Genomic DNA, 26930 nt, shown 5'->3' on the forward strand with positions numbered 1-26930 from the left:
ATATTATTTGAAATTGGAAAAAATCAAATACTCAGTTAGAGGATCCTGTCACAGGTGGCTGGGGGTGGAGCACAGCCGGGACCCCCGAGCGGATCGGAGGAGGGCTGGTGCCTCCTCCCGACCACGAGGGGGCGACCGCCTTGGTTTTGTTGGTGGCTTCGGGTAAGGGGTTTGGAAGCACAACCCTGTAGGGGCCCGTGGCCACCACCAGGAGGCGCCCCGGTGCCTGAAGAAACCTGGAGCCTGGGGGAAGAAGACAGGGGACACCCGGAGGGCTTCCGGGTGCGCAGCAGGCACTTCCACCACACTGGGGCATGTCTGCGGAGGAATGCCGAGAAGCAACTGGAGCCCATCCGGGGTGTGATAAAAGGGGTCGCCTCCCTTCATTCGAGAGCGGAAGTCGGGTGGAAGAAGGACTGGAGGCGGCCAGAAGAAGAGGCGTTTGGTAACTGTGAGGCCTGGACTTTGGAGGATTGGTGCTGGAGGCACTGGGACGTGCACTGAACATTTACTGTAAATATTGTAAATAATAAAGATGTGTTGGGTGAACTACGATGTCCGTCTGTCTGTGTCCGGGTACCGTTCACAATCCGTACAGACTTTTTTCAAAACATGGCAGGATCTAATCAGTAGTATTTTTAAATAAGCTCATAAAGCACAAAGGAAGCAATTATTTCCATATTTCTTTGTCTTCTGCATTCATCTCTATTGGCTTATCAAACTTATTAATTTAGGTATGTTTACAAGCCTTAAATTTCACGCTGTTTGCCTTGCTCTCTCTCTTAGGGGTGGGGATCGATTTGTCCTTAATTCAATTTTTCTTTTTGTAAACAATTGATTAATTGTATGGATTGCAATAAAATTAATAAAACTTAAAAAAAAAAAAAGTCAATAAAGGGGTAAATAATTCAGGGGTAACTATTGACTCTGACCTGAATTTTAAATCGCATATTAATCAGATCACTAGGACAGCATTTTTTCACTTAAGAAATACAGAGGCTCCTCGGGTTACGACACACTTCCGTTCGTACAACAGTGATGTAACCCGAATTTTGGTGTAAGTCGAAACACACTCTAGCCTAAGTAACTTACCTATCTTTTTTGCAAAAAAAAAAAAAACACATTTGCAAAATCATAATCTAGAACATAAAAACACAAAATCTAAGCCTCAGAAAAAGGAAAAGGACATAAATATACTGTACTGTAGTAACAGAAAAAAATGTGTAAAAAAAATTCTTACCTTTATTCCTTCTCATGTCTCAATTTTTTTAAAGTTTTTATGGGAGTGAGCGATGTAAACTCGAAACGTTGTAACCCGAAGACACCCTGTATAGCAAAAGTTAGACCTCTTATAACTTTGCAAGATGCTGAAAAATGAGTTCACGCTTTTGTTTTCAGTCGACTAGACTACAGTAACGCACTCCTCTCAGAACCACCCAAAAAAAAAGACATCAATCCATTACAACGAGTGCAGAATGGCGCTGCTAGAAACTTAACTAGAAAAAGAAAATCCGAGCTCATCTCTCCAGTTCTGATGTCACCACACTGGTTACCTGTGTCATTTAGAATTGACTTTAAAATCCTGCTTATGGTTTACAAAGCTTTAAATAATCTGCTCCATCTTATATTTCAGAATGTCTCTCACCTTACACTCCAAATCGTAACCTTAGATCTTCAAATGAGGGTCTGCTTAGAATTCCAAGAGCTAAACTTAAAAGAAGTGGTGAGGCGGGTGGCCTTCTGCTGTTATACACCTAAAATCTGGAATAGCCGACCGATAGAAATTCACCAGGCTAATACGGTGGAGAACTTTAAAAAAAACTGCTAAACACATTACTGTAACATGGCTTTCTCAGAGCTTCATTTTAGTGTAACCCTGATATTCTGTATATGCATTGAATTATCGTGTTTATCATGGCTCCATAATCCGTACTAACCTCTACTTTCTCTGCTGATCTGCGCCCGCACCACCTGATCAGGTCACCATGCTGTCCCTACCATCATCATCAAGTTCTTCCAAGTGAAGCCTGAAAACCATGAGGACTGACTGAGATCATTGATCTTAGTTAGAATACCCAGTGGGGGCTGGGTGGTCTCGTGGCCTCAGGACCCCTGCAGATTTTGTTTTTTTTTTCTCCAGCCCTCTGGAGTTTTTTTTTTTTTGTTTTGTTTTTCTGTCCTCTCGCCTATCGGACTTTACTTTATTCTTTGTCAATTAGTATTGCCTAATTTTATTTTTATACATTTTCTTTCTTCATCTTGTAAAGCACTTTGAGCGACATTATCCATCCATCCACTACTCTCTCTTCTGTTTCTTTTTCCAGTTTCTTTGTGGTGGCGGCCTGCGCCACCACCACCTACTCAAAGCATCCTGATGCACCAACATTGATGGACTGAAAGCCAGAAGTCTACGTGACCATCATCATCAGGTCCTTCCATGAAAACCCTAAATACAAAGAGGACTGTTTGATTTATGTTAGGTAGATTGCCCAGAGGGGACTGGGCGGTCTCTTGGTCTGGAACCCCTACAGATTTTATTTTTTCTCCAGCCTTTGGAGTTTTTTTGTTTTTCTGTCCACCCTGGCCATCGGACCTTACTCTTATTCTATGTTAATTAATGTTGACTTATGTTTATCTTTTATTGTGTCTTCTATTTCTCTATTCATTTTGTAAAGCACTTTGAGCTACATTTTTTGTATGAATATGTGCTATATAAAAAAATGTTGATTGATTGATTGATTGATTGATCCATCCATTTTCTAACCCGCTGAATCCGAATACAGGGTCACGGGGGTCTGCCGGAGCCAATCATAGCCAACACAGGGCACAAGGCAGGAACCAATCCTGGGCAGGGTGCCTATCCACGGCAGGACACACACAAACACACCCACACACCAGGGCCAATTTAGGATCGACAGTCCACCTAACCTGCATGTCTTTGGACTGTGGGAGGAAACCCACACAGACACGGGGAGAACATGCAAACTCCACGCAGGGAGGACCCGGTCAGCGAACTCGGGTCTCCTAACTGCGAGGCAGCAGCGCTACCACTGCGCCACCGTGCCGCCCTTGAGCGACATTATTTGTATGAAAATGTGCTGTTGAAATAATGTAATAATGTTGTTGCTGTTGTTGAACATGGATTGGGATCCGAGTGCAGCAGATGACACCTCATCACCATAGTAGAACACTGTGAGGATTTTTATGGTGGCTGGAGTGCCAATCCCTGTTAAATTAGAGGACCTGCTTGTAGGGCTGGATGTAGATTAACATTGCACTCAGGATGAAGCAATTCCTATTTAAGGGCCTTGCTCAAGGAGTCGAGTCACTTGTGGCATTTACAGGACATTGCCAGCACAGATCCCTAGCCACTCTGGTAAAGGTCAGTCAGTCATTACCCAACCCGCTATATCCTAACTACAGGGTCACGGGGGTCTGCTGGAGCCAATCCCAGCCAGCACAGGACGCAAGGCAGGAACAAATCCTGGGCAGGATGCCAGCACACCACAGGGCACACACACACCCACACACCAAGCACAATTTAGGATTGCCAATGCACCTAACCTACACAGACACGGGAAGAACATGCAAATGCCACGCAGGGAGGACCTGGGAAGCAATCCCAGACAGGTCTCCTTACTGCGAGGCAACAGTACCATTACCGCTGCGCCACCGTGCCACCCTCTGGTAAAGGTTTCAAAGAAAATAAAAAAATATACACAAAGGAAAACAAAGATCAGGCAGGGTGCTGCTGCAGTTCTGACATAGACATCTCAATCAATTAACCGGGTGACCAGGCTCTGATTTTTAAAAATCATAAACTCCGTCTAAATCAGACTTCAGATTCTCATGGGCACATTTTACAGCCTGCTAAACTGTTTCTTGCTAAAGTACCTATAACCGCTTTTTTTTTTTTTTGCTGACTTTATGTCATCAAATTCCAAGTGAATGTCAGAGTGAGATCATTGTCCTCAGGTTTTGAGTGGCACATTTTTTTCCTCCCCAATCAAGAAGTTGCCAATGCTCTGGTTTTGAAACGCTGCCCATGAGATGATGAATGTCTGAATCAGGTGAGTCACTCCGATTGGATTTCAACTCTTTTCACCGCTTCCGCTCTCTATAGGGCTCCAAATAAAACTAAACAAAAAAAAATTCTCAGAATGCAAGACGCCTTAGTGTGAAATGTAACAGAGAATGAGCAACTGTGAACGCTGGGACGTGGCAATCAAGCAGGGATGGCTGACTCAGATGCCGTGGTTTGACTCAAGTCTGAATTGTTCTGCCTTGTGACTTGCCACTTGACTCAGACTTAAGATACATGACCCACAAAATCACGTTACATCGTCACAATTACTATTCCTTTACGAGTAATTTACATTTTGTTAAAACGCCGTACAAGCTCTCAATCCTTGTAGAAGTCATCAGGACTAATCAGTGTGTTGGAGGGCAAAGGCAATATATATAGTACCGGACAGATAATGTTTAGTAGTTTAGAAAATTTATTTTAATGTCAAACAGTAACCACCGCATAAAATGTATTTCATGAAATGGCCGGCCCATGACCAGACCAGAGTCCGCGGCCCACCGGACATTGCCCAAATGCCCAATCCACCCCCGGTAGTAAATAAGAAGGTTTTAATTAAGAAACTGGCTAAAGTGAAAACCTGCAGCCATAGCAGACCTCCAGGACTGTGACTGAGGACCTCTGATCTACAAAGTAACTAAACTTTGTATTTGATGAATGAAAGCACCAACAAGGCATGGAGTCAAACACCAACTATCATTATCAGCAAGGACCGAGTTCTGATTAGGCTGATCATTGGCTGGAATGAAAACCTGTAGCCACTGCGGCCCTCCAGGACCAGGATACTGTTCTTGATGTGCCATTTTTCCAACTGACGTGCCACCTCAGACGTCTCTTCGGCCGCCTGTCAGCTCTGCCGGCCCTGTTTCGTGTTGCTCCTCCGTAACCCCTATGCACACACCAAGGGGCTATATGTGAACAGTAGTGCTGACGTACAGTACGTCTTGTAAGCTGGAGGGGTGATCGCACCCCACGAGGACACAGACGCCCCTGGGAAAACCCCTGAAGCAGAGTCTACCTTCACATTGCTCCTTCCCTTCTCACTTACGCTATAACGCGTAATAAAGCCCTCATGCGGTACTCCATTTACTTAAAAGCCTTGTGCAGCGCAGAGCCTGACGGTTTTGGAATTGATTGTTTTACATTTCTCTCTCGCTCTCTCTGACATTCTCTGCTCCTAGCGGAACTGTCCATCTCGGACTTGTCATGGAGAACACGTTTAAGCTTTTGAAAAAGAAACAAATGTTTGTTTGCAGTGTTTGAATACAATTCCCGCTTTCTACAACCTCCTGTGTCTCTGTGCAAATCTGTGACCCAAGCGTGACAATCTGCGGAGATCTCAAGCCAGCTCAGTCACTTCCATTGTCTGTACTGCAGCTGTTTGCGATTTTTGTTTAGTGGCGAGAAGGTCTAAGAAAAGGAAGTTTAAGTTTCAGAGTACAGAGAGCCACACAGCTGAACACTGTTGTGCACCTTTACTACAAGGTACTTTGTTTTCATACGTTTCCCTTGGATGCTGTGGTAGATGCCTGGGGGGGCAACCCGGCCGGGACGCCTTGGAGGACCGGAAGACGGCGTAAGCCCACCTCAGACCACGTGGGGGCAACCACCCTGGTTGCTATGGGGCCCACGGGTACAGAGCTTTGAAGCTCAACCCTGTAGGGGCCCGTGGTCACCGCCATGGGGTGCCCCAACGCCACACCTGGAAGTGCTGGGGGGAAGAAGATCGGGGACACCCGGGGGGCTTCCGGGTACACAGCTGGTGTGTCGGCGGAGGCTTATCAGGAAGTCGGGTGGAAGAAGGACGACATCTGGGAGGAGGCAAGGAGGCGGCCTGAAGGAAGAGACAAGGCATCGTGTGTGTTGGCCAGGACTTTGGGGACTATTGGGGTTTGAGCACTTTATTGTAAATATGGACGTTGTTAATAAACGTGCGTGGGGTGATTTTAACGTGTCTGCCTGTCTGTGTTCGGGTCATGTTCCTCAATGCGAAAAAAACAATCTAAATGGAGCATCGCTATCCGGAGAGACAGCTTTACGGCTGCTCACCGTATCCGAGTTTGTAGGCAGCATTTTAAAGAAAGACGGTTTTCATGAGCCAGGGTCCGAGACAGGATGGTGACTGTTGAAGGAGGAGTGAGGTTCCTGCATTGTCTGAGTGGAACAATTTCTCTGTGCCACTTTCAGAATGGGGGTTTGGGAGAGGAGAGAGAGCAACCAACGGAGGATGACACACTGGACGAGGAGGAGGATGATGATGATAAAATCCTCGAGGACCACGAGTACGCTTCTGCTCCAAATCCAGAAGTTTTCACCCTAATGCTTGAGGAGAACATGTCTCTCAGAGAGGAGGATCTGCCAGCTGAGGAAACAAACTGAGACCTTACAGTGAAGCAGCAGGTTGGCATTCACCATCTTGCTGGCTCAGACAGAGACATTTGCATTTTCACAAGATAAGATGTCCAGCAGACTCATGTTATTATGTATTACGCTTACAAACATATTCACCTGGCTTTTTGATTACATCTTTGCCTGAAGAAAGGGCCTGGGTTGCCTCGAAAGCTTGCATATTGTCATCTTTTTTAGTCAGCCAATAAAAGGTGTCATTCACTCACTACATTCATAATGGCTAACACGGTACAACACCCTAGTACTACCTGTCTCTGAATGAAGTTTAATGACTACTGTCACACACGTGCGCATGGGAGGCAGCTAGAAGGACCAACAGAAGGTGATTCCACACCAGACACGGGGATGGCAGGGTCCAGTAACCCTTTCTCTGTTATCCCTGCAGACCAAACATGGGAAATTCTGCCTCACTTCTGGTTCCGGTCCCCGACGACTTCACTTTCCGGGGCTGGTCTTCCATGGCGTCACTTCCGCCAACCTGCCTTAAAAGCCAGACAACCTCCTTCAGCTCTCAGTTCTATTTTGGACTCAAGTCTGTACACAACTGTGCTACTTATTCGTCAATTTTTGAGCCCTATTCAAGTATACGGATGGCTGGCCTAAACCTCTTCCTGTGTCAAGCCGTTTCATTTTCACACAGCGTTAGCCTTGGCTGGTACACAAACATGTTAAGACGTCTGGATCCTACCTTCATAATTGTGGATGTAGCTTGAGACGTAAAGATTGAAGGCCTTCTCCTTTTTAGCTCTTGATGATTTGGCACAACAGTGGAATAAAGCGACTTAAGTTGTAACTCTGGGCACATCTTGAAGCGATTGGGTGAAAAATGCCACAGCTAGTCTGTTGTGATATCAGCACTGGAAGTGTTTATGGGAATTTGTGACCATTCTTCCAGGAGAGCCTTTGTGAGGTCAGGCACTGATGTCGGACGAGAAGGCCAGGCTCGCTCGCAGTCTCCGCTCTCATTCATCCCAAAGCTGTTCTGTCAGGTTGAGGTCAGGGCTCTCTCTGTGCAGACCAGTCAAGTTCCTCCACACCAAACTCCTCCATGTCTTTATAGGCCTTGCTTTGTGCACTGGTGTGTGTGCAGTCATGTCGCCATCCTCAAACTCTTCCCACAAAGATGGGAGCATGAAATTGTCCAAAATGTCTTCACATGCTGAAGCATTAAGAGTTCCTTTTACTGGAATTAAAGGGCCAGGACCAACCCTGCACCATAATCCCCCCTCTTGGCACAATGCAGTCAGGCAAGTCCCGTTCGTCCATCGGATTGTGTGATTTGTCACTCCAGAGGACACGTCTCCAGTGCTCTAGAGTCCAGTGGTGGTGGGCTTTACACCACTGCATCCAGCGCTTTGCATTGCACTTGGTGATGTCAGGCTTGGCTGCAGCTGCTCGGCCGTGGAGTCCCACTCCATGAAGCTCCCTCTCTACGCTGCAGTGTTCTTGAGCTTTTGGAGATCTGTGGCTATTGACTCAGCAGAACGTTGGGGACTTTTGCACACCTCAGCATGCGCTGTCCCCGCTCTGTGATCTGACGTGGCCTACCACTTTGCTGTTGTTCCCAGTTGCTCCCACTTTGTTATAATACCACTAACAGGTGACTGTGGAATACTTAGTGGAGAGGACATTTCAGAAATGGACGTATTGCACAGGTGGCACCCTATGACGGTACCAGGCTTGAATTCACTGAGCCCCTGAGAGCGACCCATCCTGTCACAAATGTCTGTAGAAGCCAGCGGTCTGCTTGCCGAGGGGCTCGAGTTTATACACCTGTGGCCGTGGAAGTGACTGGAACTCCTGAATTCAATGATTTGGAGGAACATCCCAATACTTTTGACAACAAAGTGTATCAGTGAAAGACACCCATTCCATGAAGCTCTCTATGCACTGTTCTTGAGCTTTTGGAGTCAGCGGTGCAAACGTTAATAAATGAAACGCTAAGTTAATAATGGGGCTAAACAGTGCAGAATGTACTGAAACTATTGGCTGGCTATACTTTTCCTGTTCTGGTTCACTAAACGGTATACCAGGAAAAACAAACAGCTACTAAAGTAAAAAAAAAAAAAATAATAATAATAAAAATACTCCTCTGGAACAAGTTACTAATTCGTTCTAACAGAATATTTATTTATTTATTTGCATAAAAATATGAAAAATAATAATTAAAAGAACAACAAAAAGAACAATAATACACATAAACTGATATTAAGAAACACTCTAAATGGTTTTCTTCTACCCAACCCTACCCTAAAGGATTACACTTGGCATACTTCCTTTACTTCATGCCATTGGAAGCAATAAATCGGCTAAACTCGTGTGTTTGGTAATAATTACCTTACTGTATAGTGGTGGCAGAAACCCAACTGCGAATACAACTGAAAGACGTTTTGTCATTAACTCTTTGAGGGCTGAATATGTCTTCCAAAAAACTGTTTCTGAAAAGCGATGGTTTCACACAGAAATCAACGTTAAAACGTCTGTTGCTACATGCTATGGCTGCCAGTTTTCCAACAATGTGCAGCAGGTTTGCTGCCAGGCTGTCTTCACGTGGCTGGGGCAGCAGCAGCAGTTATCACGGTCGCAGTGCATTGTAGTGTGGTTTCTACCTCTTATCATTGTTAAGTGGCAGTTCTACCTGGTGAACATTGTCAATCAGCTGAGGCTGGAACCTCACATTCGTTTTCGATCACTTGTATCAAAATCGAAGTCCGACAAGTCATGGTCCAGTTCAGAGATAATATGTAAAATGTCGTCTGCGGAGTATTTTGCCTTACGCGTTCACTTTGATCACTCACCAGACGTCACGTGAGCGCAAGAAATCTCGGTCAAACCAATGAATCTAACGTTCTTTCAGACAATGAGAGTCCAACTAAAACATAACAGTTGGTTTTGTCACAGTTTACAGTCGATTACCATCGTCAGCTCCTCCTTTTGACAAAAGTCAGCCCTGAAAGAGTCAAGATGGCGCAATCAAAACAGGTTTTGCATCCTTTATTGCATACGAGAATCTTGCCATAGAAGCCCATTCTTGCACTTGCATTTAGCAGTTGGCAGAATCGTACTCTTGCTCAGTTTGGGCAGAGGACAATGACGATGCTGGCAGCAGTCAATCGCACTACAGATGACAGTTAAAACTGGTCAATATAATGTGGTCTGCCTTCATCTTCTGCTGCCTGTGTCAACGATGGCAAAGTGGGTGGCCAGGCAACACTGAAGATGCAGGCTGTTCAGCAGCTTATGAGGACAGGCAGTCAGCCGTACTACAAACATTATACACTGCATATGAAACCCCAAATTATTGAGTTCAAATGTTTCATTGTTAAAGGCTGCATAAAATCAAGACACCGCTGTGCAATTTCTATTGATAAACTTTGGTAATAGAGTGGGTCATAATGAAGAACTCAGTGACGTTAAAAGTGCCATTTTCATAGAATGCCACCTCTTCCATAAGTCAGTGTGCCGCGTTTCCGCTATGTTAGATCTGCCCCGGTCAACTGTAAGCATTTACGACCCAAGTTTTCATAACAGTTTTAATCACACTCCCCTAACATTTGTTTGAAACCCTAATAAAATTTACACTGTGTGCACAATTATTAGGCAAGTTGTATTTTTGAGGATTAATTTTAATATGGAACAAACACAGTGCTATCAGTCAATCCAAAATGTTAATAAACCTGAAACCTGAATGTTTCACAACGGAAATGTGAGTGTGAACATCATCAGGGGAATACATATGTGCGCACAATTATTAGGCAACTATTAGTGTGCAGATTTATTATGCAACTAAAGGAAAAATGAAAATTTTCCCATCTCACTTGTTTATTTTCATCTGTTATAGTGAGAATAATAAACAAACACCTCAAAATTTACAAATAAACATCTCTGACATTTCAAAAAAAATCAATCAATCAATCAATGACCAATATAGCCACCCTTCTTTCCAATAACAGTCATAAGCCTTTCCATTCATGGAGTCTGTCAGTTTCTTGATCTGTTGACGATCAGCTTTTTGTGGAGCAGTGACTACAGCCTCCTAGACACTCTTCAGAGAGGTGTATCTAGCGTTTAAGAAGTGCCCACAAGTTCTCGATAGGGTTTAGGTCAGATGAGGAAGGGCGGCCATGTCATTATTCCTTCGTGTTTAAGGCCTTTACTGGCTGGCCACGCAGTGGAGAACTTCGATGCAAGTGATGGAGCATTGGCCTGCATAAAAATCATGGTCTTCTTCCTGTATCACTGTTTGAAGAAAGTGTCTTCGAAAAACTGGAAGAAGGTTTGGGAGTTGATTTTGAGTTCATCTTCAATGCAAAAAGGTCCAACCAGCTCATCTTTAAAAATACCAGCTCATACGAGTACCCCACCTCCACGTTGGAGTGGAGCTCTGTGCCCATTACTGATCCACAGGTCCATCCATCTGGTCCATCAAGAGTCACTCTCATCTCATCGGTCCATAAAACCTTTGAAAAAAATCTGTCTTCAGATATTTCTTGGCCCAGTTTTGATGTTTCTTGTTCAGTGGTGGTTGGGTTTCAGCCCTCCTTACCTTGGCCATGTCTTTGAGCACTGAACACCTTGTACTTCTGGGCACTCCAGGTAGGTTGCAGCTCTGGAATATGAAAGTACTGGAGGATAATGGGTTCCTGGTAGCTTCACGTTTGATTCTTCTCAAATCTTTGGCAGCTAATTTGCGTCTTTTGTTCTCAACACGTTTCTTGCGACCCTGTTGACTATTTGCAACAAAATGTTTGATGGTTCTGTGATCACACACCAATATCTTAGCAATTCCAAAAGTGCTGCATCCCTCTGAAAGACTTTTTACAATTTTTGACTTTTCAGAGTCAGTTAAATCTCTTTTTTGGCCCATTTTGCCCGAGGAAAACTAGCTGCCTAATAATTCTGCACACCTTGATATAGGGTGTTGATCTCCTTAGGCCACACCCTCCCTCATTACACAAATACACATCACCTGACGTGCTTAAATCCAATAAGCATTCAAGTTAATACAGCTTGGAGTTGGAATATACGCATTAAAAATGATGATATGGTCAAAATACTCACTTGCCTAATAATTGTGCACACAGTGTATTCCTATATTTTTTGCTGCTGATACACCGCTACAAGTTTTATTATACTCACTTAACTTTTATCGACATTTATCTAACTCTAGATTTATTTTTCTAGTACCAGAATGTTGTGTAAGTTAATTTGTTTTCGTTTCAATAGATGTATTTTTCATATTTCTTTTTTTCACATCTTCGCGCCCCCCTTTTTTTGTTACTCTCCCCACAGGTTGAGAACCGCCGCTTTAGCTGTCAAGATGAATATCCTTCCTCGGCTTCTTTTTCTATTTCAAAGCACCACCATATACATTAATAAATTATTTTTTAAGAAGTTAGATTCAATCACAACCTCATTTATTTGGAATTCAAAATATCCGCACATCCAAAGGACCACCCTAAGGAGGAAGGTGGCATGGCACTACCCAACTTTCAGTTTTATTACTGGGTGGTAAATATACAAACTATAAAGACCTGGACATGGGCACAAATAGACGGACATACACAGGCTTGGTGGGCAATAGAAATAAAATCCTGCAGTACTTCTTTATATTCCTTGCTTTGTACCCCAGTAAATACAAGCTAGCATCAATATATACTAACAACCCTAACGGTGCTTCATTCAATCAGAATATGGAACCAATGTAGGAAGCACTTCAAGACAGAGAAGCCTTCATCATCTGTGGCACCTCTGCACAATCACCACCTTTTTGCACCCTCACAAACTCACACAGTTTTTAATGTTTGGACAACATACGGGATTAAATCACTGTATATAGATAACGTCTTTGCATAGTCGATTGTAAATGCAACAAAAGACAACTTCTAATTCAAGTAATGGTCTAATTAGGCCTCCGTATTTTGTATTTGGGTGGTCCTGAATGAGCAGCTACACTGTGATAGGCTCACTCCTTCCTAAAAAGCTGACATGGTGAATGGGTGCATACCTGTACAGCTCCAAGCAAAGTGGTCGCAGCTTCTCAGTAGTCCTCTTCTCAAGAGCCAACCAGCAATCACATCCTCAAAAGCCAATGGAGATAACGGGGTACAGCGTTGGCTCGCTGTGTGATGGCGCACACGTCTCACAAAGGCCGTACACGTTCTCTGTGGAGAAAAGAGAAAATAAAAACAAAAATGGCTTTGTTATTATCCACAGGCCTTGACATTTGGATTTATAGCAAGTCAGCAGGCGTGCCACCATTGTCTTCTGCAATACACAGTTGTGTAATTTTGGCGTTTGATTTACAACTTTAAAAATACAAATAAATTAACAAACAATGAAGACTCAGTAATGTGCTTGTCTTGCGGTCTTGTATCTATGTTATCATCCAGTTGGCCCTCAGAACCAGGCAACACTATTTAATTTGAAAAGCAACAGGGGCGTGCGGTGGAGCTCAAACAAAGAATGCTGGCAGTCACCTCCAGTTCCCGTAATTACCAACCATCTTGGAATTACACTACAAGTTTGGCTAGAATTGCTTGTCCTTCATTAAGAGTTGGACATGAGAAGTACAGTAATTATGAAACATCCTACATACACTCGATGCCAGGAGTAGGAGGTCACATCTGAGAATGAATGACACCACAATTGTGTGGCACCCTGTCCTCCGAAATGGCACTCATGAAGGCATTTTGGAGTTTCCTTGGAAAACAGGATGACACCTTGTCGTTTTCTGATGTTAACGCCAGAGCTTCACCACATAAGTATTAATATTCTGACAGATGGTTATCAGCAAGAGTGAAGGGGAAGGTCTACAGGACGGTAGTGAGACCAGCTATGTTATATGGGCAGCACTGACCAGAAAACAGGAGACAGAGCTGGAGGTGGCAGAGTTAAAGATGCTAAGATTTGCATTGGGTGTGACGAGGAGGGACAGGATTAGGAATTGAGGACATTAGAGGGTCAGCTCAAGTTGAACAGTTGGTAGACAAAGTCAGAGAGGCGAGACTGTGTTGGTTTGGACATGTGCAGAGGAGACATGCTGAGTATATTAGGAGAAGGATGTTAAGGATAGAGCTGCCAGGTAAAAGGAGAAGAGGAAGACCTAAGAGAAGGTTTAGGGATGTGGTGAGAGAGGACATGCAGGTGATGGGGGTGACAGAGCAAGATGACGAGGACAGGAAGATAGGGAAGAAGATGATCTGCTGTGCCAACCCCTAACAGGAGCAGCTGGAAGAATAATATTCAAAGGGATATGGATACATTCAAATAAAAGCTTTATGTCATGAAGTATTCTAGAGTCAGGCCACTTCGCAACAACATCAAGAACAGTGCAGTAATGAGACCAAAAGAGTGACACACACACCAAATGAGAATTAAGCCCAATAATGGGCACATTTATTCAACGATGAATGATCCACAGCTGTACTGTCAGAGGAATCACTTCTCCATGGCGTAAAGTACCAGTTATATATATTTTTTAAACTTTTATTGAATTTATTTAAAGCATGTAACATTCCATACAATCAAGTCAAACTTAACAAAGCTAAATTCAATTCAACCTCCACCCATGAGAAAGAGAGGAAGGCCGACAGCCCGAGTAAAACTTTTGAGAGTAGCAAAAAGAGAAAGGAATCTTTCTCCCCAATATAAATGCTTATTCTAAAATGTTATTGACGAGATCCTGCCAGGTTTTAAAAATGTTTTGCACAGATCCTCTAAGTAAGAATCAGATTTTTTCCAAATTAAAATAGTAGATACCATCAGTTACCCGTTGACTTGGATAAGAGGTGGGCTGGGATTCTTCCAGTTTAGCAAGATAAGTCTGCGTGCCAATAGTGAAGTAAAGGCAATTACAGTTTGTTTGTCCTTCTCCACTTTAAGCCCCTCTGTGAGCCCAAGGCTGCCTGAAAGGCATTTAAAGATTTTTGTCCAGAATGATGTTAATGTGGTGCAGGCCCAAAACATGTGGCCTAGTGAGGCTGGAGCTCGATTGCAACTTTTACAGGTCAGATTTTGCCCTGGAAACATTTTGGACAATTTTAAACGAGAGAGATGTGCTCGATAAATATAATTTTTAAGTTGAATAATTGAGTGCTTTGCGCTATATGGGGCTCAAGTGAATTCTGTGTTTGGCTGCCTTCCACTCCTTTTCTTTTCTGAGATGTTGAGTGAGAGATCCTTTTCCCACTGTACTTTGGGTTCTTTAAAAGGAAGGGACTTTAAAATGGTTTTATATATTATAGAAATGCTGTCCGAGTCCTCAAGACTGATCAATATTTCATCTGGAATAGAAGTAGGCAGGAGGTGTGGAAAGCTGGGCAGATTTTGTTTAGCCAAGTTTCTAATTTGGAGATAGTGGAAAAATTGTGTTGATGGGAAACTAAATTTAGTGTGTGATGTGCTGTGAAATTTTGCATACAAGTTGATAAATTTTTTGTATTTCTTTACTTGTAACTTAGGCAAAGCAATGAAATATTAGTGTTACATTAGTGAGAGGATTTCATGTTTGACCGTTCTTACCCCCACACACCCCCCCACCCGCCGGGAAAGTGAATTTTACGACAGGGTTGGGAGAAATGCCTCAAACAAGTTTGGCAAATGTTTCTCTGCAGGAATCTGTCAGTCAACAACCACAGGAAAGCCAGACTGCCTAGCTGGGAAGTTTTACCTTAACAAATGGTTTTGGGGTGTGGCAGGTGTGAAGGTATTCTGTCATCCCGTTGGTCTGAAGTATGGCTGTTTGGAGTTGGCTTGTATCAGAAACCTTTAAGTATCATGATGCCCTATTGGCTGTAGGGGTAGGACAGAAAACCTATAAATTTGCTTCCTTTACCCAGCTCTCTCTTTTACCAAACTGATGAAAGACCAACTCACACACCATGAACTGAAAAGGACAACACAATGAAGAGCACAGCTCGGCAGCCATATTGAGACAGGCATGCGGCCTGTTGCGAAGAAAGCTGACCACAAATGTTGCCTTAACTAGAGACATTTTAAGTAACTAACAGGTCTGTGTGCGCCTGAAACGACACATCACCATTTATCAGGTTGTATGGTTGCCAATATTCAAATTTACTTTGCATATTGTTTATGAATATTATCAATAATATATTATTTAAATTGTAACTTAACTCCTGCTTGTCTTTTACTACACCTAATTGACTGAGGTTATAGATGTAGAAGGAAGCTGGAGAGAGGTTATATGGTACAATACCTTATAAACAGTGGTAAGTCTGGGAGATTTGAGGCATTCTGACAGAGGCTACATATTAATAATACAAAATGGAAAGTAGACTAATATATTACTCTACCAAGACTAAACAGTGTGTAACTATCAGTTATATTGAGACTAGCCATGGCGATTTTTCTGCTGTCACATTCACGTCCTGTGTTCCCAATCATCTTCCACTGTGCCCTGCTGTGCCTCTCTCCGTGATGTCCCCTTATCTTCTGTGAGGCTTAATATGTCCAATGGCTTTGGAGTCTTGACCTGACTTCTTGAATCTTCCTGGGCATGTAAAGTGTAACACAAACATTCCATGGGGATTGTCGAATGCGGAGCTCAGTGTACCTGTGTGACGTTTCTCTGTCAATCACCCATCCAGCCCCACCTGTTTTCAGGATGATGTTCTGACTACCACAATACAGTTGGCATCCACGGCCACCTGCGTGGTGATACTGTTGATATCGCTTGAGATTCACATATGCTTGTTAATCCACACTTGTCCATTTGCATAAATGCATCTTGCTTTAACATTAACCTCCCGTGGGGTGCTGGGTAAATGTATGACTCTAGATAATATCTCATGTGTTGTAAGGGTATTCAAAGTTTGGGGCAAAATTCAAGAAATGGCAGCAAACAGCACATGACTTCTACACACAGATAGCCAGATAGATAGATAAACAGGTTTGTTACAGTTATTATTCCATTTCTGTCTCTCTACAAGTTCACTGTTGTCCAGCATTCCTAAAACTTTGTGTCCTTGCTGGAATTTGCATGATGAACGTCATCTTCTGGCGGCACCTAGCAAGCGTGGACAGGTCAGGAGCTCTCCTAAATCCTGATGAAGTTTGTAGTAGTGTCCTAAATTAGGAAAATTAATAAAATGCTTTCACTCCTAAATGCAGGACTATATCTTTAAGCCAGTTAGGACAGTTTTCCTACTCTGAGATGCTTGATAAAAACACACACAGATACTGTAGATAAATATGAATAGATGGGCATGAAAGGCACTATATAATAGATACACAAACAGATAGAGAGCGCCTTTCATATCTGATAGATAATCATGGATGTGAAATCCAATACCGGTGCCACGCTCTTTGGCGGAGGCCGCAGCCACCTCACGACCAGAAAATTGGCGCCTTGCGCCACTACCACCTATTCAAAGCATCATGATGCTCCAACATTGATGGACTAAAAGCCAGAAGTCTATGTGACCATCATCATCAAGTCCTTCCGTGAGACCCTTAAATCCAAAGAGGACTGTTTCATTTATGTTAGGTAGAATGCCCAGAGGGAACTGGATGGTCTCATGGTCTGGAATCCCTGCAGATTTTATTTTTTTCTCCAGCCGTCTGGAGTTTTTTTGTTTTTGTTTTTTCTGTCCCCCCTGGCCATTGGACCTTACACTTATTCGATGTTAATTAATGTTGATTTGTTTTTGTTTTCTTATTGTGTCTTTTATTTTTCTATTCTTCATTATGTAAAGAACTTTGAGCTACTGTTTGTATGAAAATGTGCTATAGAAATAAATGTTGTTGTTGTTTGGTGCGGTGTCAGGAACACGAATAGTGGGCCCAGTTTTCTTTGAATCAACTGTGAATACCGCAGTTTACCTGGACATCTTTGAACAATTTTACGAACAACTAACACCAGAAGAAAAAATGTACTGCTTTTTCCAACAAGATGGGGCAACATGCCACATCTCACACGACTTACTGGCACAGGTTCATGAGCTGTTTACAGAGGAGCAAACTGTGAGCAAAGGGTTATGGCCACCAGGTTCCTCTGGACTTGTCCACATGCGATTTTCATCTGTGGGGAAATTTCATTAAATTTTAATTTATTGGCAGAGTTTCTTGGCAGCCTTTGTCAAATTTCGCAGTTTTCGACTCAGTTGATCGAGCTGCCCTGTGGGACATCCTGAGGGTTCGTGGGATCACCTCGAGTTTGCTGGATATCATGGCCGGCCTGTACACTGGTACTGTGAGTGTTGTGCAGAGTGGAGGCAGGACCTCCGTGTTCTTCCCAGTTGATTCTGGGGTTCGTCAGGGGTGTGTTCTGCTTCTACTCTGTCCAATGCTTGTATGGACTGGGTGTTGGGCAGGGTCGTGGGGTTCAGAGGCTGTGGGGCATCTGTTGGTGAGGAAAGATTCACGGATCTTGACTTTGCTGACGATGCTGTGATCTTCACAGAGTCAATGGAGGCTCTGATCAGGGCGCTCGAGAGACTGAGTGAGGAGTCTGAGTGTCTGGGCTTGTGAGTGTCCTGATAAAAACCAACATCCAGGCCTTTAATGACCTCTTGGGCACGGCCATCAGCGGTGTGTCTGTTTGCAGAGAGAGTGTTGAACTTGTTGAGAGGTTTACTTACCTTGGCAGTGACATTCATGTCTCTGGTGACTCTTCCTTTGAAGTCAGTAGACAGATTGGGAGAGCATGGGGGGTCATGAGGTCGCTGGAAAGGAGTGTGTGGCGCTTGTGATAGCTGTGCAAAAGGACGAAGGTCCAAGTCTTTAGAGTCCTGGTGCTTTCTGTCCTGCTATATGGTTGTGAGACATGGACACTATGCAGTGACCTGAGACGAAGATTAGACTCCTTTGGTACTGTGTCTCTCCGTAAATCCTTGGGTACCGTTGGTTTGACTTTGTGTTGCTCATGGAGTCCAGAATGAGGCACATTACCTGCATTGTGAGGGAGTGTCAGTTACGGCACTACGGCCATGTGGTGCATTTCCCCGAGGGTGATCCAGCTCATAAGATCCTCATTGTTGGGGACCCGATTGGCTGGACCAGGTCAAGGGGTCGCCCACGTAACACCTGTCTGTGGCAGATGGAGAGTCATTTCCAGAGGGTAGAACTGAACCGCGTGTCTTCCTCGGGGGTTGCCAACCAGGATCCCGAATTGTTTCGTTGTGTAGTGGGTGTGGCAACGCACAGTACCAGTGCATGTCCCCCAACTTGACTTGTTGAGTGTACGCCAACAATCCACATACCATGGAGGAACCCAAAGAAAACATCACGAACGCTATCCGCAGCATCACTGCTGAACAGCTGCAAGCAGTATCAGCCATCATGCTTTGACGTGCCCAAAGGTGCATAGATGTGAATGGGGACCACTTTCAGCATCTGTTGTATCCTGTGGGTAAGTGAATAAAAACAATCCACTTGCTCGTTCATCTTATTATACTATTGCCGGAGGTGGGCTACTTTTCCGTGGCCCACTCTGTATAATAGCTAAATAGATTGATATGAAGGAGGAGGAAGAGGTTGGAAGCATGCATTGATTTCAGTGGGTTGCCGCACCCACCACATGATGAACCAACTGGATTGGGACCCAAGTGCAGCCGTGCAATGGGTGATACCTCAGCACCACACTGAACACTGTGAGGTTTTATTATGGTGGCTGGAGTGCCAATCCTGCCACCAACCCCCAAGTTTTCCCTCCAAGTTGAGCACTATATAATAAATAACTCATAATAAACTCATTAATAAATAAAAAGTATACCAAATACAGTACATATTTTATATTATATATATCATATAATAAAACTACTTTAAAATGTTTATGGTGTGACACAATAATCACTAACTCCACTGTGAACAAATGATCTCCTGTTTCTGAGCCTTCTCAGCTCACTTACATAACCAGAGGGAGGGCTCAGAAGTGATGAAATCAGGGTGGCCCCGCCTCCTGGGGCTCCACCCACAAAGAACACAGAACAGCGGTGCTGCAATTGGTGCATTTTATTAATTTCTTGTGGCTTTCCTAGTGAATTTCTGGAACTTCTTGGTGGCTAATCTGGGATTTTTGGAGTTAAGGAATCTGACTCAGACATTTACTGTGCCCCCTCTCATTTCCTGAAGAAGTTTCTGTTTTTTTGTCCTGTTTCACAACACCATTATGAATGTTGACCAGTAGCGTCATATTGAGATATTCACGGCAGTCAATGCTGAGGTAACGTCCCAGAATTTCCCGGGAACATGCATCATGTGACCACTTCAGAGTGACCCTATGAATGGTCATCTTATGTGTCATTTAAGCATCCATGTGCAGATAAATAAAAGACTTCACGTGCGTTTCTCTGTGCCTCCTGATCCTTTAATGCTGAGGCAGAACAAGAGGTACATTTAAAGAGACCAAACATACTGTAATTATAAATATAATACAAGATACAAAAATATGCCACATAATAGCAATAACAAAAAAAAATAACCAACATAACAGTAAAATACATAAAGACGCATACCTCCATAACAAAACCACCTCCATTAGTAGTGTAAAGGCCTTCCATTTATGGCCATCAAGTATTACTATAATAATAATTATTATTATTTTTACTTAGATTGTAAGGGCTAAAAAGCTCAGGGATATTTTTAAAGTTTCATTTAAGCAGGATGTTGCAAAACTGAGAGAGATAATAAACACCGACAACCCCACCATGTAAATGGTACCTTCCGGGGTGTTCTTTTGGGCGCACACTCAGTTCTGTTAGCACTCGCTGTGTGGCGACGGTTTTTCTTTGGATTTCCTGTAATTTAATTTGTTCATTTAAAAAAAAAAATTTAATGCTAAATGTAAATATATTTTGTATTACAGGGCATGCAAGGTGATGATACCCTAAATATATTTAAATATTGCAGGTATTTGTTATATGTAATGTTTTCTACGCTTCTTTAAAATAGTTGTGTGATGGCTGCTGTGAGGACGTGCAGATGATGAGACCCTGTACATATTTTATGTTGCAGAGAATTAAACAGACGTGTTGGACAAAACCCTTCTGTGGCCTCAACACAAAGGTCTACCTGAGATGGAGGCTACAGCAGCACCCGGCACAGTCTTAACACCAGAGGGCAGTATTGTGGAAGGCCCCCCTACAAATGGGTCAACCTGATTAGAACCTCCAGGCTTTCTCAGAACAGAAATGGTGAGATATGAGTAATAAATTATTTCATTACAAGAGTTAGAAGCGGTTGGTTCTGAACTACAACCTGGGGCAACTCCTATGGCAACCTACCACACACAAGTTCCAAATGACATCCTGTCACATATTTAGCCAAGAACTGTCCTACTGCTCCTTTGGTACGGGGTGGACTGTGGTTCGTGTCCTCGATTGTCCATATGTGCTCTACCAGAGGCAGACTCCGGCATACACGGTGAGGAATTCATGCCACTATCAGACAGCGTTTATGTGCAGACGTTGACTTTATTGAAAATTAGCTGTCCCCCACAGCTCTGCCCGTGTAGAAGTGAGACAGGACAGGCTTTAAAAATCAATAAACAAACAGGTATCGCTAGCTAAGCGGAGGCAAGGTACACTCCAAAATGTGGCCAGAGGTAAAGCGACTCGAATGGAGGCTGGCGCGTGAGTGAGGAGGTCCCTGCCCACTCCCCACTTTTGACGTCACACATTCCTCCTTCTCCTCAGCTTGCAGCGTCTCTCTTGGATGAGCGTGAATAAATCTCTCCTGGAAGCGAACTCTGATACTTAGCGAGATGAGAGAAGTCGCAAAATCAACCGGAATGTTCAAGCAAATTATAGAAAAAAAAGGATCTAAATCCGTTACGTAGTTCTCTCATTCGCTAACTAAGCCTAGTTAAGGTAACGCCCCGAGGCAGACACTTGAGTGAGGAGGGACCCCCCCCGCCCCCCTCCCCACAGCCCGATGAGTCTCTCTCGGATTCCCGCTAATAAATCGGTACCGCAAGTGAACTATGATACTTAGCACGATGAGAAAGTCTCAAAATGTTCAAGCAAATTGTAGAAAAAAAACCCAATCTAAACCCGTTAAGTACTTCTCTCTTGAAAAGTGGACAGACATACAAAAGGGTCTAAAAAAGTAGAAGAAATTTCACGCTTGGACCACGAAAGTTTTAAAACCGTTTAGTGAGCACCTATGGGCCAAGGGTAACATCCATGCCAAAGTCCCAAGTCCTCATAGTTCAGGAGATTTTGTGAGGAGTGACTCAGTGGTATTTGGCTTATATATATATATATATATATAGTGGTCCCCGGCCGGGGCTGGAGCCCGGCTGGGACGCTCAGGAGGACATGAGGAGGGCGAGTGCCTCCTCCAGACCGAGTGGGGGCATCCGTCCTGGTTATGCAGGGGGCCTCGGGTAGGGGGCTTTGAAGCCCAGCCCTGTAGGGACCCGTGGCCACCGCCAGGCGGCGCCCAGTGCCTAGTGTCCCTGGAGCCCAGCACTTCCGCCACACCAGGAAGTGCTGGGGGGAAGACTTTATGTGGCGCCCGAAGAGCTGCCAGGAGGACAGCCGACACTTCCGCCACGCTGAGGCGTGGCTAAGGAGCGGATACCGCAAACACCTGTGGCTCATCCGGGAGCATTATATAAGGGGCCGCCTCCCTCCAGTCATGGGTGAATGTCGGGAGGAAGCAGACAGAGCTGGAGAGAGAGGACGGGAGGCGGCCAGGAAGGCACAGAGACTGTGGGCCTGGACTTGGGGAGATCGGTGCAAGAAGGCACTGGGGTGCACGTGAGCAAAACTGTAAATAGTATTGTAAATAAACAGTGTGTGGGTGCAAAATATGTTGTCCGTCTATGTGTGTCCGGGCCAGCGTTCACAATATATATATATATATATATATATATATATATATATATATATAGACTGCACAAAATACCCGCGCTTCGCAGTGGAGAAGTAGTTTGTTAAAGAAGTTATGAAAAAGAAAAGGAAACATTTTAAAATTAACGTAACCTGATTGTCAGTGTAATTGTTTTGTCACTGTTATGAGTGTTGCTGTCATCAAGGATTTGATTATCATTATTTCTTTCAATCAGGTTCGTATTTGGAGGACGTGTTGTGTTCAAGTGACATTTCATGTTTGTCAACCATTGTAAAGATAACAGGTTTCATTCATCGAAGTGTTCACTACCCAAATCGGTATTCGAGAATCTAAGATGTTTAACAGGCATTCCTGGTATTAAGTTGTGCTAAACGTACCATGGTGTGACGTAGGGGGAGCTGACTGTAAAAATGCAAGGAGGCGCGTATTTTGAACGAAAAGGGAGAAGACAGCAAAGGAGCAGAAAAGTGAAAAGGAAAACTGTTTAAATAAAGAGCTGGGAAGGTGAATGGAAAGAAGCAGCCAGCGGTAAAGCAAGGAAGACTTTGTAATAAGGACGGTTCGGTGCATGTAGAAGGTGTAACAATAGGACTGTTAAGCCTTATGATAATGTTCCCGCTGGGAAGTTGGAGAATTAGTGATGAGTGAGTGAGTGAGTGAGTGAGGGCTTTGCCTTTTATTAGTATAGATAAAGAGATGGTGAGAAGCTTAAGGTATAACAAAGGGTGAAAGGACGTCATCCACCAATCCACATGGGGTCAAACTGCCTCCAGTTAATATGATTGGTGTATTTTATTATTTTTTTGTGACTCCTCTAGGAAGTTCTTTGTGACTAAGCTGTGTTTTTTGAACTGCAGGAATTTGATTTCCTCATTTTTCCTGAGGAGGAGGAGGAGAAGGATAGGAGCCTGCACTGATAGAGCACGTTGCCACACCCACCACTTGACAACCTACCTCAGGATCCCAGATTAGGACCCGAGTGCAGCCTGGGTATGACATTAATCTGCATCCAGTCCTGCAGGTAAGGCCCTCCAACCTGCAGGGAAAACTTGGGAGTTGCTGGCAGAAGTGGCACTCCAGCCACCATAAAAAAACCTCACGCTGTTCCACTCCATTTGGACTAGTGTGGTGCTGTGGTGTCACCCATTTTCCCCCCGATAAACTTATTATTTTTTTATTGTCTTTCCATGAGGCCAGTTTGGACTCTTACAACCGCCAAAATGTTGAGACATTTGCCTCGACTGTTGACAGTTCATAGGTCATCACACATTCGAGGTGTGATTCTCTATTTAAATTCTCCTAATGGTTCTCCAACTTACTTTTGGCTTACAAGTTTGGATTTTTGTCTTGTCGAAAGATCGGCTTGTCACTCTGGTGTTGACCTTGCGCTTAATTTTTGGCGTAAGACCCCGTTACTTAAAGACTTCTTCTGAGAGAAAGCAAGCAGTGTTAACTGGCAGTTAGAACCCCAATGGTCCATTGATGGTGTTGTCCCCTCTGGGCCTTCCAGATCTGTCTTAATAGATGTGATGGCATTGCTGCAACCATCATCAACATTAACCTAGTTACCTAATGACGAGTTGGGGCCGAGAGACTAGAAGGGGGGCCGCCAACCCACAACTCAGAGAAGACAGGCCAAGAAGAGTGGGAACTGCAAAATATGTACAAGGGGGTACCAAAAAATAACCAGAATCTGTACCTGGCGCCCAATCTCAACTCCGTTGTGAATTTCGCAGCGAGGTGTAGCACACTTACAGTATTCTGTGCCAGTCTGCCAAGTGGCATTGCTCTGTATTGTTTGTATGCCATTCCGTGTCGGTTTTTCTTGGTGCTTATTAAATGTCATCAGTCAGTCATTATCCAGCCCGCTACATCCTAACACAAGGTCACGGGGGTCTGCTGGAGCCAATGCCAGCAGAGGGCGCAAGGCAGGAACAAATCCCGGGCAGGGTGCCAGCCCTCCGCAGAGAGACAGAGACAGAGACAGAGACAGAGATAGAGATAGAGATAGAGATAGAGATAGAGATAGAGATAGAGATAGAGACAAGACAGAGACAGAGAGACAGAGACAGAGAGACAGAGACAGAGATAGAGATAGAGATAGAGATAGAGATAGAGACAGAGACAGAGACAGAGAAGAGACAGAGACAGAGAGATAGAGACAGAGAGACAGAGAGACAGAGAGACAGAGAGACAGAGATAGAGATAGAGACAGAGACAGAGACAGAGAGATAGATACTTTATTAATTCCAAGGGGAAACTGAGCCAACCCACCAAAGCTGTGGGTTCTTGAAAACAATTTCGCAGGCACACATAGGTACAGATAATGAAGAATTGTGGGAAAGGAATGGGAGGGGAGGGGGTTTGTTGCTAAGAAACGCAGGTCTTCAGTTCAACAGGCTTAACTGAGAATTCACAGTTGCACTTAAACCTCCCTAGAGGTCAGGGGGCACCAGCTGACCCGGCACATATAGAATGGCAAACAGTCCAATGGGCAGTCACCTCAGGTCCGATGAAGAAACCAACACCATCTCAGTCCACTGTCAAAGGTCCGTTGTGCAGCAACCACAGACTCATTGATTGGAATGCCACAAGAAGGCAAAATGTAACATGTTCATGTCGGACTGGCAATTAGCAAGAAGTAGAAAAAGCAGGTCAGTTCAGAGCCGAGGGTGATAAACGAATCTGAAAGCCAGGAGCTCCTGAGTCAAGGCCGCATTCCTCCATGTGCTTTGGACAGGCTTGGTGGAATCAGAGCAGCAGGAATCTCCATCTTGTCTTTTTACATACTATATATATAGTATGTAGAGTGTAGTTTTTATATATATATACTTATAAATACTGTACAGTGTGTGTGTGTGTGTGTAGATCCTCCGCATTCTTAGGGTGTGTAGGCAGCTCCATTTTGCTTCCTCTGGAAGGCATAAAGAAATGAACTGCAGGCTGTGTCCTGACCTCCTCAAGTGGCTGACTGGTTAAACACCACGAACTTCTGCAGCAGCAGATCAGATTTCAGCGGCCCTCTCAGCCTGAGCTCTGAATCAATGCAGCTTTTGTGCCATAAAGCAGACTCACACTTTCAAATTGTACTATATAGCTCCTTTCACAAAGAGAACTTTACATTTTAAATGATGCAAGTGAGGTCATTCAAATAATACTGTATATTGAAATAATACACAGGGAGAAGCAGCAGCAGCGTGAAGCCACTGTAACAGAGCGCCTGACAGGCGGACAAAGAGTGACAGAGATGAGGATAGCAAAGAAGCGGAAAGTAAGGGTGGCAATCTTCAGTTCAGATATGACAGGAATATATTCTGATGTGTCCAGTCCTTGACTATGTACCGTTTGCATGTGTATTGTCACGCTTGTTCAGTTATAATCATCAAAATTAAAAGAAATAAACATTTGAAATACATCAGTCTGTGTGTAATGAATGAAGCTAATATACAACTTTCACTTTTTGAATGGAATTACTGAAATAAATCAACTTTGTCATGATATTCTAATTTTATGACCGGCACCTGTACATGTCTCTGTTATATGCCATTTGGTATGGGATTTGTGAAAGCAGTGTTAATGTTTGCGATGCGCCATCTTTTGGAATGACAGGGACATAGCAACCGGACCGTCACACAGACAGACATACAGACGCTTATCCTTTTATTAAGATGGATATGTATATAACAGATGGAGTGGCCTCCGCAAAGCCCTCAAATCAGCACCATCAAAGGTGTCCGCAAGTAAGACGGCCAAAGAATGTAAAAGAACTTGGGCAAGTTTAGCAAGAGGCTGGGAACAAACATGCAGACACTGTTCTTAAAAAACTGCACGACAGATGACAGTCCTAGGAGACTGGGCACGGCTCTAAGACAAAGCATGGTCACACCAAATATTGATTCAATTTGGTTTATTACCGTTTGCTGCTCTTTACAGAAAATATTGCTTTTGATAAACTTGTCATTTCATTATTTCTAAAAGCATCAAGACTGATTTTACAGCTGCTTGTTCCACACAATACTGTATATTTATATGGCAATATACTATACATACACACACACGTATACAGCTATACGCCACATAATGTCCATATTCGTCTGTGGTCCCAATAGGTAATAACACAGTTCAGAAATCCCAATCTGAAAACGGGACATTAGGAGGCGTAGTGAATGCAACATCTTCCTGCACACAACACGTGTATCTTTTCTCTCTTGCTTATTTTTAAAGTCACACATGTGTGCATTGGGAGCATCAGCAGGGCTCTCATAAGGTAACCCCGCTGACACAACCGCCTGAGGGAATGTGATTGGTAACCCCTTCTTATTTCACGCCCACAGATCAGAGGACACGCCCCCAGTTGAGCTGTGATGTCATTTCTGGGTTCGCCCCAGATGTCTGGCTCCTTCTGTCCTGTAGGCTATTTAGTGGCGCTTTTCCACTGCATAGTACGGCACAGCACGGTTCAGTACAGCTCACCTTGGTTCGGCTCGGTTTGCGTTTCGACTGCAGTTTAGTACCGCTTTAGAGTGGGCGGGATTATTCACGTGTCGTTATAGTTGCGCCGCCTCTACTGCCGTGACATCATTGTAAACGCGTCACAAACAAACACACAACAATGGAGCAT

The 26930-nt window shown here is 43.9% G+C and overlaps 1 protein-coding gene across 1 annotated transcript in view; it reads right to left on the bottom strand.

The window, feature by feature from the left end:
* ppp1r13l (protein phosphatase 1, regulatory subunit 13 like) overlaps window positions 1-26930 on the bottom strand; it is a 200402-nt gene that overhangs the window by 117525 nt on the left and 55947 nt on the right. Inside the window, exon 2 of the mRNA XM_039768088.1 lies at window positions 12501-12657. The gene's annotated coding sequence lies outside the window, so the exon portion shown is untranslated. The remainder of the gene's footprint in view (window positions 1-12500; window positions 12658-26930) is intronic.

Source organism: Polypterus senegalus, chromosome 11, assembly GCF_016835505.1.
Source record: "Polypterus senegalus isolate Bchr_013 chromosome 11, ASM1683550v1, whole genome shotgun sequence".
Lineage (NCBI taxonomy): Eukaryota > Metazoa > Chordata > Cladistia > Polypteriformes > Polypteridae > Polypterus > Polypterus senegalus.